Genomic DNA, 19,534 nt, shown 5'->3' on the forward strand with positions numbered 1-19,534 from the left:
TATGTTGTCCCCTATAAAAATATAATTGTTTTTGTTTTTTTATACACATACAATGTGCATACATACATACATACTTACATATATTTTTGGTCTTTTTTATGAGGCTTTCAAATACGCTGGAATTGTAACAAAAGGTCAGTGTAACAAGAGGCCGAAATAATGAAATACATAAATGGAATGGTAAATGCTTTGTTGGTACAATGTGGTTTTTGTATTCATTATTTGTGATTTTGTGAGGAATCTTCTTGAATTTCCATACAATTAATTTCAAACCTTTTTTCTTCCCATTTTTCTATCACAATTTTGCAGCTACATACTATATATCGTCACCATAAATGCAAAAGGACGCAACTACAATCAATAATAATAAAGTATTCTTCACAATTGTTTACCGAAAATATTAAAAAGCCTAGAAATAAGAAGAAAAAAAGTTTTATTTATTAAAATAATAGTTATTTAAACAAAAATAACTCATGGAAAAACATTACAAAACAAAAAAGAGATCTCATATAATTATGATAAAAAATATACATGTAGCCTTTTTAAAACGCTTAAATATTTTTTAGTTCAAATTTTGATTACTTATTTTAATCTTCGCAAGATCTTTGGGTTAAATTTGACCCGTTTTGAAATTAAAAATCCATTTTTTCTAAAAGTGAGTAGTTGTTATTTTATGAATTTTATTTAATTTCAAATGTCAACAACTACGTTAGTTTTTTAGAAAAATAAATTGGCAAACAAAATATCTATAAAATTGTTTGCACTTGTCTTTGGGACCTATGGGACCTATGTCTTTATGACCTGGAGCAAAAATCTTGAATTTTTGTTACTGTCCTTCTCAGTGTACTTGTAGGACATATAGTTAACAAAGCATTGAGTAAGCTTAGCAGATCGCTTGTGACATTTGTCTAAATATAAATAAAAAGTCTTCTAAAATAGTTTGAGTATTTGTTTTAAAAAAGATTTTGAATATTTTTTAATGATTTTAATACACTGCAACTCATAAAACACAGTTTTAGAAAAAAAAACCGGCTATTCGAGGAGAAAAACCCGGTTGCATGGATATTCGAAATCTGAGCTTTTCAAAAAAACCGAAACCGACTTTACCAAAGAAACCGGTTATAAGCGGTTATTAAAAACCGGGTCGATCACTATAGTAGTTACGTTCGTTTGCATTTAAGGTGACAATATGTATATTATGTCGTTTGTTAGCCAAAAAATCGACAATATTTAACATAAAAGTCAACTATTTTGCATGACAAATATAGTTTTGAAGTAGATACTATTCATAATACTATGTTCAGACACCTTAATTCTGACTTGTTTTTTCGTACATTTTCAATGTTTGAAAAACCCTTGAAACTTTTTTTCAAGATCACTTGAATAGGAGAAACCACTAAAATGTTACTCGGGGTTGTCATAGAATCCAATCATTGTCGGAATCGGTTTTGAAAACGACAGAAAATTTATAAACATTATTTAAATAAATGTCACTGATAATAAAATTGTAAACAGCATAGATTTTTTTCTTATTATTTTTTTCACATTAGAAAATGATATAAATCAAAAACCGAAAAAAACCGAAACGAAAAATAACAAAAAATAAATTCAGAATTGTTTTATTAACACTTTTCACGGCCAAAATTATCAAAAGCTTTTGCGATGTTTATATTTATGGAAAAAGTCATGAATTTGAGGTTAAGTTAGAATTAAACGTTTTGTTAACAAAAGCAATAACGTCCACCAAAATATTTTGTTTTTTTATTTTTTAATTACTTACTATCCCCTCTCTTTACCGTATTATGAACGATTTCCTTCTATTTGTTTAATAACTGGTAAAAGATATGAATTATATCATAAATCAGCTGATATTTGATTTTTACAAAAACCAAATATGTAAGTATTTGCTTTGATTTATGCTTAATCAAACGTCATTAACAAAAATATTATAACTGTTAGTGCAAAAAATTATTTTTGGCCAAAATATTAGGTCAAATTACCTACTGTGCTATGAACTGATTCTATTCGGAATGACAGGTAAAGTTAAAACAAGTAAGAGTGCTATATTCGGCTGTGCCGAATCTTATATACCCTTCACCAAATTATACTTAAAAATTTAAAATATTTTTAGGTAAACAAAATTTAATTTTTTTTTAGTTGTTTTTTTCATTTTTTGGAAAAAAAAATTTCGATTGTTATTTTAAATTTTTTTTTTTTAAATTTAATTTTTTTTTTTTTAAATTAAATTTTTTTTTTTTTAAATTTAAATTTTTTTTTTTTTTAAATTTAAAAAATTTTTTTTTTGGTTTTTTAAATTTTTTTTTTTTGAAAAAAAAAAATTCGGGTTAAAAATTTTTTTCCCGATTTTGACCCATTGTAGGTCCAACTTACTATAGTCTTATATACGTCGTTGCAAATGTCTTTGAAATATCTATCATTAGATATCCATATTGTCTATATTAATGTCTTAGTAATCCAGATATAGGTCAAAAATAGGTAAAAAATCGAGGTTGTCTTGGTTTTTTCCTCATATCTCAGCCATTTGTGGACCGATTTTGCTGATTTTAAATAGCAAAATTCTCGAAAGCATGTCTGACAGAATTATTGAAGATTTGGATCCCGAAGATATCTGGGGTCTTCAGAAAACTGATTTCAACAGACAGACAGACAGACAGACGGACAGACAGACAGACAGACAGACGGACATGGCTTAATCGACTCCGCTATCTATAAGGATCCAGAATATATATACTTTATAGGGTCGGAAATGAAAAATGTAGAAATTACAAACGGAATGACAAACTTATATATACCCTTCTCACGAAGCTGAAGGGTATAAAAAGAGATGGTGTAAAGATTTATTTGTTTGGCAGCGTAAATAAATTCGAATCGATTTTTCTTTAAGCTAATATATAATTTATTTAAAATATTGTTGCCAACAAATACATAAATGGAGATTAGCAACTTACAATCAGCGTTTCTTTGTCATAATATTCAATACTATTTCAATACTAACCTTATTAACTGGAAAATAACAATGTAATATAATTGGATGTTCATACATACACACATATTGTATAAAATATTAATATTCATAAGTACAACCAACACTCTCATACATACAAATATAGCAATGCAGACCAAAATATGTAACTATGTCAGACATTATTTACACAGTGAATCACTTGAATAAGGAACTGACTCTGTACCTAAATTGTGTTTTGGGGAAATCCTAATACATAGTATTTGTATAAATTTTTAAAAATCGATGTCTTATTCAATTAGTTCACAGTGCACATCGATGGCTTAATATAGAAAGGTCGAATCTCAACTTTTACTTACTTTACAGGAGAAGGAAAACACTCTATAATAATATAAAGTGAAATTGAAAAAAAACAACTAAAAATTCACAATAATATATTAACAAATATTTTTAGAAAAGTTGTTTGTTTTATTATAAACCAAAAAATTTGCATTCAACTTCAACCGATTTTTTAAATGAGTTAGGGCTTTTTTTAATTACTGTAAATCTGTTATTCGTCAACATAGGAAACTGAATTTTTTTAAGGGAGGTCTATTTGAGTTTTGTCTACCAGAATATGTAAAAAACCCGATTTTGAAAAAAAAAAAAAAACGAGATACGACCTTTCTATATTAAGCCATCGACATACAAAATATACCACAATACATAAACAACAACATTTAGGTTTGCGTTTTGTCATTGTTACGAAGGCAATTACGTAAATAACGGAAATTTTCAAAAGAATTTGAAATTGTTGGGAATAAAATTATTGTTTGTTATTTTTAATAATTTTACAAAATATAATAAAAAATATGTATGTACATTAGAGTGACAATCAGTTGTATGGAAAAAAATGTTTGTTAAAATTTTGAAGAGTGCCGGGTGGAACGACGATTTCTGGACGCGCATCGAGGTCAAAGTTCAGATATATGCTAAATTTTACTATTTATATGGAATAAATAGGTGAAACTCGTTAACTTTCTGCATTGTTTTCTAGAAATATGTAGATTTATTTATATTAATGAATATTACATTAATTTTTTTTTTGGAAATTGACCCTGTATCTCCTTTGGGTCAAAATGACCCAAAAACTGTATTATAGACAAAATTCGGGAAAAATGCAAATTTTTCAGTTTTTGTAAAAATTTTGCTACTAAATAAATACTTTTGCAATTGAATGCAAAAGAATCGAAATGTGTACGTAATTATCGTTGTAATGAGATATAATTGACAAAATTTGGTTAAAAAATGGTAAAGTTATTACAAATTCGCCAGACCATTAACGTGTCTCAAGCCACTTGAACAAGAAATTTAGGAAAAAAATTAAAATATTTCGAGAAAATTTAAAATAAAAGCTAATTTTTATTTAAAATATATCCGTATTTACCTGTGTATGAGTTTTTGTCTTCGTAGGATACCGTTAACCTATTCGCAGGTAAAACCAAAAAAAAATTTAAAATAATCTATTCATAATATTATAGCCCTGGTAATTTTAAATATAGTCTGAAAGTTTTACTAAAATCGGATAACGTTAACCTTTAAATCGTGAAGGTCAAAGGTCAAATTTTTCAATATTTGGAATTTCTAATGAAAATATAGCAAAATGTTATATATTTTGGGACGATTTTAATGAAACTTGAGGAAAATATAACAAAAAGTCCGGAATTTAAAATAACAGCACAAAAATGGAAATTAACCCTTAGTCGCACTTGGGGTCCAAATGACCCCCAACTTTTAAAATCTCGAAAAACACAGCCATTTTGACCCCAAGTGATTTTAAAGGTTAAAATCCATTTTTGGTTGTAAATGCTAGACCCCAATGTATAGTTTCCTCAAGTTTCATTAAAATCGCCCCAAAATATATAACATTTCGCTATCTTTTCATTAGAAATTCCAAATATTGAAAAATTTGATCTTTGACCTTCACGATGTAAAGGTTAACGTTTTCCGATTTTAGTAAAACTTTCAGACCATATTTAAAATTACCAGGACTATAATATTATGAATAGGTTTTACTTAAAATTTATAACAGTAAGGAAATTGGGCTCATTCGCCAAAATATGGACAAAAAATTAGTTTTTCTTGAAAATCGCAAAATTTAAATCGCAGATACGGAAAAACAGTAAGAGGTATTGATATAAATTTGTCATCTTTTTATTCCCTATTATGATCTCAATAAATCCCAATATGAAAAAAACACGTTAAAAGTCTTTCTAAAACGTGTTGAATAAAGTAAACAAGTTTTATGATGTTTTCATTGGTTCTGAACATGAGATGTTTAGATGTTTACTTATAAATATGTATGAGTTTTTGTGTAAACAAATTTTTTTTTTATATTGTACTTTTAAGTACATAAGTGCTGAAAACTATTGTTGAAAACAGATTTGACAGTACTGATTCCCAGATATACATACATACATTCATATATTATTGTTATTATTTTCTATACTATATACAAATCAAAATTTTTTAAGTCTCAACCCTGCAATAACCAAATATTATGCTTTCTTTGGGAAATAATCCAATACAATTTGTTTCACACATCAAATCTCTTGGTATATATTTGGATAATAATTTGGATATTGGAGTGCATATAAATCATATTATTGCATCAATATCATTCATTTTGAGAACATTTTATTCATTAGGTTCTTACCTACCATTTAATGTGAGAAGGCAACTTGTATCTTCCGTATGTTTACCTATTTTTCTCTATGGAATGGAAATATATAGTAGTACGACACAACAAAATATAGATAATAGAATAGTAAGGTATATAGTATATGGACTTAACTACTGAGCACGGATGACATCTTATGTTATATCACTTCTTGGATGTAACTTTAAGGGTTTTTGTAAATTTAAGACTATTAACTCAACTTTATAAAGTAATAAGAATAGAATGTCCTCCGTATTTGAGAGCAAGATTTCAATTTGGTAACTCTACAAGGACCAATGTATTAGTGCCACCGCATTATCACTCATTATTAGGGGGCGGATTTATATGCAAATGCATGTTTTTTCTCGAACGTCCAAATACAATACCAATTATCTATCCGAATGGCATCGATTTGTTAGTGCATATTTTTGCATATTTTATTGATAATGCATATTTTGTTATATTTTACTTCAAAATGCATATTTATTTTTTATATTATGCCAATTTTTAATAAAAATATAGTTTTTTGTCATTAATGGGCAATACATTATTTCGACAACCATTTTTTTTGTCGAATTTATTATAGAAATAGCAGTAGATAATATTTACTAACTAACTTCTTTCGACATCGAGAAACTGGCATTAAATTCTTCATTTCTTTAACAGTAATTGAAAATTATCATTTCAAATCATTTTTCTTCAAAAAAGTTTAGTTTTTTTAAGTATCAACAATTCATTAAATGTATCGAAAAACATACATTGCAAATTCGATTTATAAGAGATTTCGTTATCGAAAGATTCACATACACAGTTACCGCTCCTGACAGTCATTTCTACGAGACTGTCGTAAACTAGTGATTTTGGATAACTTAGAGACACTATAGATTACATAGAGACACTTAAGTGATAATTGTCTTTATGCTAGATTCCATGGGATGTATAAAGTAACCAATTGACTTCTCTCTGCATTACAAATAGCACGTCAAATGACCCAAAATATATAAATTGGAGTCAGCCAAGTGATCAGATATTATTTCCCTCTATAAGGGATACATTTACTAATTGCTTAATTGCTTGGTTATTACGAGATAAAAATTAAGGTTGGATGCTACTTTACAGCACGATCAAAATAGAGAAGCTCTAAAGATTATGGCTTTAAACAAGTATTAATACCAAGATATTACAATTAATATATCGTCCATCGTTTTTTCAGAAGAAAAATTATTTTAAAAATAGTTTTAGAACTTTAATTGTTTAATTCCTGGTATAATTTAAAGAGTTCTAACTGCTGGCAACAGTGTTGTGTATTTTTTTTTGGACATTTCGAACTCCATACTTAATTATTTTATGTTTCTGCACAAAAATATAAGTGCATATTTTTTAAATTTTTAGGTCATATTTTGATTTTTTTGAAGCATATTTTAGGCGCATATTTTCCAATAATAAATGCATGAAAATCCGCCCCCTACTCATTATCAATGAAGAGGTCATTTGTTATTCGATCTATAGGACTATGGAACTCTATAATTCCTTATTCAGAGAGAAAATGTTCGCATTCTATTAAAAAATTTAAAAAAAATTGTTTATGAAAATATGTAGAACATAATATAAATTTTGATTGCTATCTGTAAATACTCATTTTATTTTATTATATTTTTTGTTTTCATTTTCATTTACTCTTAACATTTGTGCAATTGCAAGGGTGTTTGAAATAAATTAAATTTCCTCTTCTTTCAGATTAGTTGAAAAATATTTTCTAAAATTCATTGAAAATTTGTAAAAAGAAAGAAACATCTAGATATAAGATTTGAATTGTATGCCATATATGTATATTGTACCGGTTTATTGGCCCTAAGGGCTTAAATAACTACTGAATAAATAAAAAAATAAAAATAAATACTGACCCAACATGATTATTGGGTCATGATTTTTTTTTTAATTTATTATATATTATAGTATTATTTGCGAAATGTAGATAACAGATTATTAATATTGCTATTTCGCTTTAGTTAAAACTATAATTAAAGGGGTCATTAAAATGTTTTGGCTTTTATTTTTTTTTACTACTGATAACCTTGATAAATTTTAAACTGAAGAAAAAATTAATATTAAAATATTAACAAATAAATTTAATTTTAATTTATCATTATATGTATATTGGAAATATGTAAACAAATGAATGCAAAGTTAGTTTATAATAAATAAAATAAACAATATACATATGTATGTATTAGGGTTCTTATGCGGGAAAATATTTTTCCCGGCAATATTTATTATTGGAAATTTGCCAATTCATTCCCCGATTCATTTCAGATTCATTGTGATGGCCAAATTTGATGCTAATGGAATTATTTCAGTACATCCATATTTTTTATTTTGGTTCTAGCAACCGATTTTTTTCACTCAACTAAAATTTTTCAGGCACAGCTAAAAAAAATCGGTCATTAAGAATGAATCAAATTGAAATTTTATGTTCTTAACGGAATTATTAAGGTGCCTAACATTATATCAGCTACGGATATTCAAATCCCAGTATTAAATTAGAAAACCTTAAAATAGTTATTTTCTACATCGTTTAAAACGCCGGTAAAAGTCTAGGGTAGGTAGGGCCACACATGGCAAATATTTACTCAAAAAACGTAACCACATATGTTTAGAACAAATTTGTTTGGCGTTGTTTATTTTTACAAATGTTGTGTAAGATGATTTTGAATTGTCCTAAGTAAGAGGAGTTTTTGAAATAATTAAAATATATTTTAGTTTTATGTGAGACGACCCTACCTTAATTATTCGAATAAAATTTATTGGCTTTCGGTTTAATTTATTATTAAAGGGAAGGGGCAAGTGAAAAAGTCCAGGAATCCGAAACCCTAATATGTAAACAAAAAGTTTATGAAGACATCAGTGCGTCTTGTTTATATTAATTAAAAAATTGTTATTACACATACGTATGTATGTACATTAGGGAAATAACTAATTTTGGCGAAATTTTTGGCATACCACCACGTGACGGGCAATATTTTATAAGTAATGAAAATCATTTTTATAGGTCATTTGGAATCAAAAACATCACGCACCAACACCGATTTCTAAAATAAAATTAGAATAAAATATATTGTATTTCAAAATAATTGAAAATAATGCATGAAAAACTTTATTGCGCTTGGTGCGTGAACTTTTTTAACAATCGCGAAAAAATAATACCGTGTTTTTTCATATTTTTTTAATGCTCTATTCGATTATGCTATGCCAATTTGCATATTCGCAAAAAATGTCAGTAGTTATATACCTAATGTACATATGTATGTACGGAAATACGTACAAGACGCAAACTGGGAACGTTGCGAATGTCAGTCTGTTTCGTCAATGCGAAAGCGAATTGTAAATATTATTTTTTTTTGGAACTGCGAAACCGTTTAATTCTAAAGTAGGACGTTTTTTTTTTAATTTCCGGGAAATATTTAAAAATCTGCCAAATGTCAAAAAATAATGAAAGGAGAATTCAAAAATTACAAATACTCGTTTTAGAATACATATGTAGATAAAATGTGTATTTCCGTAAAATCCGAAGGAATTTAGTATTCGGTCTAGCGAATTTTTTAATTTAATTAATGGGCCTGACATTAAATATGTATTCGATAAACCGAGAAACCACTGTATGTAATAAATTTCGAGAAAGAATGAGGGAAGAAATTAACAAAATGTTTGTTAGCATTTTGAATGTGGCTTTACGTTTAATGTTTTAAAGAATTCAAAGAAAATTCAATAATAAAATGTAGCTGAGTTTTAAAATGATCCCCTTAAAAGAAGCGAGCACAGAATACAGTGTATGTATGTAGGTATGGTCTTTTAACAGATACCAACTAACCCAAAACGAAAAAGATACATAATATGTATCAAAATAGCGTCATCTAATTTAAGAGAATTAAAGACATTAAATGAAATGAAGCTAAAATACACAGCTTAGTTTGTTTGTAACAAAAGACAAAATGAAATAAATGTGTACAGCTATAGTGTGAAAGAGATTGCGCAATTTGCGGGCTGCTGAAGATGGCCATTTAAATCATTTAAACTTGAAGACATCTTAATCCATAAGGATTTTAACGGAATAGATAGAAATTTCATTTCCTTAGAAATTACTTTTTCTTACAATAATAACACTATGTTCTTCATTATACAGGCATGGTAGAATGGTTGTATGAAACATTTCAAAAGTTGAATATTATATCTTCTAATGATTTCAATTAGGAAAAAAGAACCAAATACTTTTAAATAAATTGTATACATACATACATATGTATGTATTTGTATGTCAGTAGGAGTCCATAGAGTACGGAAATGCTTATAGTTTTTCTCGATCACTTCGTCTGTCATATAATTACAACTTCAAAACATCATAAATATATTCTTTAGAAACCAATTTTAAAATTTGTTCTTTTGTTTGACATGATATGAGTTTTACATTTTAAACAGAGAAATATTGAGTTACGGTTGTTTAATTTTAGAATGCTTCCCAACTAAAGCAAAATACTATCAGCTATTTTTTTTAAAAAAAAAACATTATTTACTGCCTCACGATCATGTTAGAGTGCAAAGGTGCATTTTTAAACATAAAGAACCGTAATACAGCCATTTTCCAACCGATTTTCAAAACGCTCTTCTGTGGAAAGTTTGAAAGGTAAAACATACATCTATTAAATTAAAAAACCTATGGACTCCAATAAAATAGAATTGCTATACGAGAACATTTGCATAATTTTGGTATCGCATAGTGTTAAAATCCGTCTTTATGTTCTTCTTAAACATCTACTTTGCCAGAACACTGTATTCTTTAAAAAAAAATTGTTTAATGAATAGAAACTAGAATGAATTGAACATTTTACTCGAAACTTTATTTTTGAGTTATGACACTTTTGTTGCAAATAAACGATATATGCCTATACACTTACAGCGCACATCACTTTCTTTAATCAACTTGGTTTACTTTTTGGTTTAACTTTGATTTAATCCCAATTTTTAGGGGAGTTTTCCTATAAACGCTCTTTTTATTAAAAACTTGCAGTCCATTGATTCCACTAATCTTTGCAGAAAATTCAGATTTTTTTCTCCCATTTTTGTTTAATTTGAAGTTTTGACTATGCTTTGATTCTGGGGCATTACTTTTTTAAATTTATGGACCATGTAGGCTCCACCACCAGTGTTTAAAAAACTAGACTACAAGTAGCAGTAGCAACCAAAAAACACAAATACTCAAGTTAAAAAATTAATAAAAACTCGGAGTCAATCAATTACTACTACTACTGATACCTTCATATTTTAGTAGCAGTAGTTGTAGTAGTAGAAATAAATGACAAATCAAACGGGAGGGTTGGAAGCACTTATGCACGCGCTTACCCAGAATATTACCTCTCTTAATCAAAATATGACAAACTTTATGTCATCCATGCAAAACACAATACAAGAGCTTTTAAGAGCGCAGAACCAAATGATACAAATCCTCTTAACAAACAAATTAGTTATTTGAGACTATGTTTCTGGAATGCAAACGGTTTAAACCAACACAAATCAGAGGTATCTCACTTCATGCAGAATAAAAACAGCGACGTGCTATTGGTTTCGGAAACTCATCTTACCAATAGGTATAACTTTTATATTTCGCGTTATACATTCTACTGTACAAATCATCCTGATGGTAAGGCACATGGTGGCACTGGTATTTTAATTAGAAATCTTTTAAAACATTATCCCCTAGATGAATTCTCAAAAGACTATATGCAGGCAACATCCATTCATCTGGAAAGCTTTGCTGGAGATTTAAATATAAGCGCGATCTATTGCCCACCACGCTTTTCAATGACCAAGGAGAAGTTTGAAGAATTCTTTAGCACGCTAGGAGGTCGCTTTCTGGCATGTGGCGACTATAATGCCAAACACACTTACTGGGGCTCTCGACTAATGAATCCCAGAGGTAGACAGCTTGCCATATAAAGCATTAGTTGATCGCAACAATGACCTGTATATTGTGTACCCTGGACAACCAACATACTGGCCTGCTAATCCTAAAAAAATTCCTGATCTCATAGACTTTGCCATAACAAAAAATATTAATCGAAATTCAATATCTACAGAAATGTCATATGATTTATCTTCTGATCATTCCCCAATTATAGTATCTTATTACGGGAGGACTAACATTTCAAAATTGCATACTGAAACATATTACTTTAAAACAAATTGGCTTAAATATAAAAAATATATAACCAGTCATATCCACACAGATCTTTGTATTCAGTGTGAGGAAGATGTAGATAAAAGTGTCAATGACTTTATGTCATTAATTGTATCGGCTCTAAATCATTCAAAGAGTCAAATATTTCCTAAAACTGATATGCACATTTCCAACTCAGATATTGAACGACTTCTTTTAGAAAAGAGAAAACTCAGAAGAGAATGGCAACAAAGTGGATCACCTGCTGCAAAGCAGAGGCTGTCTGCTGCTAGTAAAAATCTGAAAAAAGCCCTTCAAATACCAAACACACAAATTTTTCCCTTTGGAAGGCAACGACAAATATCAAGCCACCGGTAGAGGGGCAAAGCCCTTTAAGGAAAGCTGACGGTACCTGGGCTCGCAGCACGGAGGAAGAGGCTAAAATATTTGCCGATCACTTAAGTACAGTCTTTCAACCAAACTCGCCAACTACTGTTTTTGAACTTGAAGAGCCACCTGTGTCAACATTATCTAATGATGACATATTAGATATAAGCCCAGAAGACATTATCAAAATAATCAAGGATAATATAATATTAAAAAATCGCCTGGAAATGACTATGATTAAAAACCTACCGAGTGTGGCAATAATTGTGCTGTCTAGAATATTTAATGCGATCTTTAAACATGGAGTTTTTCCGACAAATTGGAAAACTTCTCAGATAATAATGATACCAAAGCCAGGTAAGGACTTGACCGTACCATCCTCCTATAGACCAATAAGCTTGCTTCCTTGCTTATCGAAACTGTTCGAAAAAGTGTTCCAAAAGAAAATCATACCATTTTTAAATGAGAAAAATATAATCCCAGTTCATCAATTTGGTTTCCGGGAACGCCACGGAACAATCGAACAAGTTAATCGTATAACCGGGGAGATAAGAAAATCGTTTGAATTAAAGAAATATTGTTCAGCTATATTTTTGGATGTCGCTCAAGCTATCGACAAAGTATAGCACAAAGGCCTGGTATATAAAATAAAATGTTTGCTGCCACCATCTACTCATAAACTATTGGAATCTTATCTATCGGACCGTATATTTACAGTTAAGTACAATGATTACGTGATAAGAGAATATAGGATTGAAGCAGGAGTACCACAAGGAAGTGTTCTTGGACCTACCCTCTATTTGATTTACACCTCTGATTTGCCTATATGTTAATATACCTCAGTCCGATTATGTTACATACCTTGGTATTCAATTTGATAGAAGACTTACATGGCGCCGTCATATAGAAACCAAGAGACTTCACATGAAGTTAAAAGCATCTAGCCTTCACTGGTTAATAAGTGACCAATCAAAGTTAAGCCTGGACTATAAAGTCACCCTGTATAAAATCATTTTAAAACCAATTTGGACATATGGAATCCAATTGTGGGGAACGGCCAGTAATTCCAGTATTGAGCGTATACAGAGGGCCCAGTCGAAAATTCTTAGGACCATGACGGGTGCACCATGGTACATAAGAAATGAAAACATCCACAGGGACTTGGAAGTGCCACTAGTGAAGGATGAGTTTAAGAAAGTCCGCGATAAATATATACTGAAACTGCAATCGCACCCAAATCCGCTTGCTCGGCTTCTCGCACAGAGCCAAACCAGATCAAGGCTTTGTAGAGGAGATCTACCACCCCGCTAAGATGAGGTCCATGCATCAAACAATGCTCTCTTTAGAGAGCAATTAGTTTTAATTTTAGTTATAAGATGTAATCACTTATTGTTAGGCCTAATGATATAGGCAGATTCAATAAATAAATAAAAAGTTAAAAAAAAAAATAAAAAAAATCTAAAAGTAGCAGATTAATTTGCTTTGTATTGCTACCTTAAAAAAGAAAGAGTTTTAAAGTAGCAGAGTCATTTGTTTTCTATTCTGCTACTTTTAAAATTTAGTAGTAATAGAAGTAGCAGTTGATGTAGCAGTTAAGTAGCAGTTGAAATAGCAATAGAAGTAGTCAAAAATAAAAATCTTCAGCCAAAAATTTATATTGTCTGTTGTTGTGATTGTATATTTGTGTGAGATGTTCGTGTCGTACTGCTACCGTTACTGAACATTTTTTGAAGCAGTAGTTTTAGCAATAGTTACAAATTTTTAGTTATCGTAGCTTTTTGAACACCAACCGATTATATTAAAACCAATCATTATCCATTTTTCATCAATAAATGAGATGATAGCATCTTTAAAAATTCATGTTGAAACAATACATATCCTTGCTTTTACAACAGCAGAAAAAGCTGTCCAAAAGCTGCGTTTCGACAATTGAATCTCATTCGTCCTCAAATAAAGCTTAAAATCAAAGCATGAAGACCATGACAATTACAACTTCAAATTCAACAAAAATGGAAGGGTATTGACCTGAATTTTCTGCTGGATCACATTTCTTAATAATCATCAGCTAAAGTGCGTTTATGTATAGATAAAAGACCCTAAAAATTGATTAGATTTAAATCAGATTACAATAACAACAATGATTCATTAAACAAATGTTTAGCTATTAATTAAAATTTTAACCTTATTTCTGATAAGTTGTTTCAAAAAAGTGATGTGCGTTTATAGGAATATATACCAGTGTAGGTATATCGGGTTTAGCAATTGTATACTAAGTCAGTTGATAAGATGGCCGCTTGTCGTAGTGAAAAAACACAAACGGATTTTTGAAAATAGTATGAGTACTACGAGTACATATTTAATGAGAAATGGCTGGCGGTTATTTAACAACAAATACAAAAGAAAAATGAATATAATGTGAGAAATGTTAAACAAAAGAATCTTTTAAGTTTTTAATTATACTACTACTACAACTACACACTACATAGGATGATCCAAATATTTATAAATTTGGGAGAAGAGTAGTTAACAGAAAATTGGCCTTTTTTAAAAAAACCGGTTTTTTGGTTAACCGACTTCGAAAAAACCGGTTGAACCAGTTAACCGACATACATATGTATATGCGAAGAAAACATAAAATGTCAAATAAAGTATACATAGTAGGGTGGGTCAATTTTTTTGACTACTAAGCGTATAGCTAATTCCTAATCTACGGAAAATTCTAAGAACTTTTCCAGAAGAAACCATGGTTCTAAAATCAAAATCGAGCTTCCGGTTTTTTACGAGAAGATTTGGAGCTCAAGACCTCTTTTGCTAGGAGACCTCGGGTATGTTCAATTTTAAAAATAATAATATTTCTTCGTTTGTGTTCCGATTTCAAAAAATTACATATATATAGAATCTTCTCGTCGAGTACTACATATAACATCTCGTAGCTATCAATTATCTCTTATAGCGTAAGAGATATTGGCATTTGAATAATACATTTTTAACATTTTTACTCACCCTATTCCAGTTTTTTGATGACCGCGGTTTCAAATATTTTCCGATTTTCTCTATTTTTAATTTATAGGACTAACAAGAAATGTATATATAACATAAAGAAAAAATTGATTAAAAATAATGACTGAGTCCAAAGTTATGCTTAAATTTCAAAAAATTAAAAAAGGCGATTTTTCGTTATTTTTTTGGGAAAAAGGTGCTTTTATTCTTTTTAAGTTATCTAAAAAAATTTCTAAGAAGATGTATAAAGAATATATAGCTACGAGGTGTTATATGTAGTACTCGACGAGAAGATTCTATATATATGTAATTTTTTTGAAATCGGAACACAAACGAAGAAATATTATTATTTTTAAAATTGAACATACCCGAGGTCTCCTAGCAAAAGAGGTCTTGAGCTCCAAATCTTCTCGTAAAAAACCGGAAGCTCGATTTTTATTTTAGAACCATGGTTTCTTCTGAAAAAGTTCATAGAATTTTCCGTAGATTACGAATTTGATATACGCTTTACCACGTTTTTTGGGCCCGAACAAATTGACCCACCCTAATACATAGCTTTAAAATGTTTGGTCTTTAGTAGTCAGGAATGAATAGTTGATATTAAATACATAACTATAAATATGCAAAAGTGCTACGTCCATTTTATTTTGTAAAAATTTCAAAATTATTATCTCAGTCAAATGGAATTGAGTATAAATATGTTACTAAATATATAATATTTGTTTTAATTATTGCTTTATTCATTAAATTTCAACCAAAATATCGCACTGGTTTCTCTAAAGAGCGTCAACTAAAATTTTTAAATTTTCACCCACTGTAAAAATCTGCTATCATTTTTTCTACCCTTTCTCTCTTTTCTCTTTATACTCGCCAAAAAATACAGTTGTTACATTGTAATGTACTGAAAAAAATTTTAAAATTTTAAAATTTTGAGTTGACGCTCTTTAGAGGAACCAGTGCGATATGTAAATCACAATTTTTTTAATTAAATACATATTTAATACTTTTATAAATTTACTATCACCTCGACTTTCTGATATGAAACAGAAAATGTTCCAAGTCCCAAAATTGAACATATGTATAAGATGCAAACGCACTTCTTCTTCAAATAATTAATAAAACTCCATTATCAGATTTCAAAAATATTTCAAATCATGGATTTTAGACCGTTTATTTCTGAAAAGGAACAAAGGAAGCTTACTAAATGATTAATTAAATAAAATTTTAAGAACAAAACACACTAATGAAGTCAAAGTATTGAAAGAAGGTATGTATGTATGTACATCAAATTCAATTTAACGTTTGGTAAAATCATCCCTAAATTTATAATGAATCCTTAGCAAGATTTAGCTCAACTTCTAGAATTATGCGGAATTAAATTTTAATTTTTAATAGTTTCATTATGTGTAATTTATTCAGAAAAAGTTTTTAAGTAAACTCATCAGCCTCTACTATCTAGCTAGAATCATAGTAATTCTTAAAAAGTTTTATCTAAAGAGGTTTATATTGTAAATCAGCAGCAGTTTAGGTTTCAAATCAAAACAAATATTTGATATAATGTGTACACAATGAATATTAAAAATGCACAAAACATGAGATTTATTAATTTTAGTCCCAAATTTTAAAAACCGGTTAACCGATTGATATAAACTCGATAAACCGGTTAACCGAAAATCAACATTTTAAATTAACCGGTTCGCAAAAAACCGACATTTTGAAGAAAACCCGGTTTAACGGTTAACCGGTTATCCGGTTTATAAACACTAGAGAAGAGCATGCAAATTATTATGTCGGAATTGATCAAAAAAGAAATAACATTTTTGTTTACACTTTCACTTTTTGTTTACACTTTCTCGGAAATCGTTTTTCACATTGTGAAACGATAAATTTCATATGTATTTTAATAACTATATCAGCTTCAACTAAATAAACTAATCTGTACAACTAAAATGTACCAAAGTTAGACAAAGGAGAATCAAACAACTTCTAATCATCATAAATAACTTTTTAGTCACTATAGAAAAAAAAGGTAAAACGTTCTATTCATACATTTAGTAAAATGTCAAATATTTAATAATTTATATGAGAATTTCCACCATATGTTTAGAAGCCGTATTAAAGAAATTTTAAAATAAAAAAACACAATATTGAACATCAACATGTATAGAAATATGAATGTATAATATACAGATGAATGAATGAATGTATAGATATGTAGGTATGTTTCAATAAAAACACTCTCGTTATGCACGACTATTTATGTATGTATCTACATTAGGGTGGCCCTTAATAAACAAAAGTTGATTTTTTGGTAAATCAGTTGGGGTCAATTTAAGTAAGGAAATTGAGATCATTTGCCAAAATATGGCCAAATAATTTGGTTTTCTAGAAAATTGCAAAATTTAAATCACAGGTACGGATTCATAGTTGTGATGATCAAAAAATTCTGAAATTTGTTTAACAAAATTTTTAAAAATTTGAAAATGGAGTTTTTAGACTGCCGTTAAAAAATATTTTTTTTGTCATAACTGCGAATAGGTTAACGGTTCCTACGAAGCCAAAAACTCATATACAAGTAAATATGGATATATTTTAAGTAAAAACAAGTAAGAGTGCTATATTCGGCTGTGCCGAATCTTATATACCCTTCACCAAATTATACTTCAAAATTTTAAATATTTTTAGGTAAACAAAATTTTATTTTTTTTCCATTTTTTTTCATTTTTTGGAAAAAAAATTTTTTCGATTATTTTAAATTTTAAATTTTTTTTTTTAAATTTTAAAATTTTTTTTTTTAAATTTTAAAATTTTTTTTTTTAAATTTTAAAATTTTTTTTTTTAAATTTTTTTTTTTAAATTTTAAAATTTTTTTTTTGTTTTTTCAATTTTATTTTTTTGAGAAAAAAAAAAATTCGGGTTAAAAAATTTTTTCCGATTTTGACCCATTGTAGGTCCAACTTACTATGGTCTTATATACGTCGTTGCAAATGTCTTTGAAATATCTATCATTAGATATCCATATTGTCTATATTAATGTCTTAGTAATCCAGATATAGGTCAAAAATAGGTCAAAAATCGAGGTTGTCTTGGTTTTTTGCTCATATCTCAGCCATTTGTGGACCGATTTTGTTGATTTTAAATAGCAAAATTCTCGAAAGCATGTCCGACAGAATTATTGAAGATTTGGATCCCGAAGATATCTGGGGTCTTCAGAAAATTGATTTCAACAGACAGACAGACAGACAGACGGACAGACAGACAGACAGACGGACATGGCTTAATCGACTCCGCTATCTATAAGGATCCAGAATATATATACTTTATAGGGTCGGAAATGAAAAATGTAGAAATTACAAACGGAATGACAAACTTATATATACCCTTCTCACGAAGGTGAAGGGTATAATTAGCTTTTATTTTAATATTTCTCAAAATATGTTAGTTAAATTTGTTCCTACATTTCTTGTTCTAGTGGTATTTTTAATAACTTAAACATTTCTTAACCAATTTTTATGTTTTATATGTCATTACAACGACAATTAAGTACACATTTCTATTCTTTTAAATTAAATTGCAAAAGTAATATTTCAATGGCAAAATTTTTACAAAAACTGAAAACTATAATTTTGTTCCCCTTGTAAATGGATCTCAAAACTTCAGAGGGCTTTTTCAGGAAGAGTTTTTTTACCAATGTTCATCAAACTGGCGGTGAGACTGGTTTTTAAAATTTGGGACTAAAATTTATAAATCTCACGTTTTTGTGCATTTTTAACATTCATTGTATACACATTATTGGTCTGATTTGAAACCTAAAGTGCTGATTTAGATTAATATTTTTAAGAATTACAATGATTCTAAATAGTAGAGGACTATGAGTTTACTTAAAAACTTTTACAGAATAAATTTCACATAATGAACCTATTAAAAATTAAAATTAAATTCCGCTAATGATTTACAAAAAACTTAGTGATGATCTTACCAAACGTTCCTTCAATAAATTTGACTTCATTAGTGTGTTTTGTTCTTAAAATTTTAATTTATTAATCATTTCGTCAGCGTTTCAGAAACATTACAGGAGAGACAAAAAACGTTCTAAAATCCATTATTTGAAATATTTATGAAATTTTGATAATGGAGTTTTTTTTATAATGACAAATAATCACAGCTAAGAGGAAGTGCGTTTACGTCTTATAGATCCTTTTTTGGGACTTGTAACATTTTCTGTTTCATATCAGAAAGTAGATAATAAATTTCAAAA

At 28.7% G+C, this 19,534-nt stretch overlaps 1 protein-coding gene across 1 annotated transcript in view; it reads left to right on the plus strand.

Moving 5' to 3' along the window:
• LOC135958827 (uncharacterized) overlaps nucleotides 1–19,534 on the plus strand; it is a 141,027-nt gene that overhangs the window by 25,864 nt on the left and 95,629 nt on the right. The window lies entirely within an intron of this gene.

Source organism: Calliphora vicina, chromosome 4 (assembly GCF_958450345.1).
Source record: "Calliphora vicina chromosome 4, idCalVici1.1, whole genome shotgun sequence".
NCBI lineage: Eukaryota > Metazoa > Arthropoda > Insecta > Diptera > Calliphoridae > Calliphora > Calliphora vicina.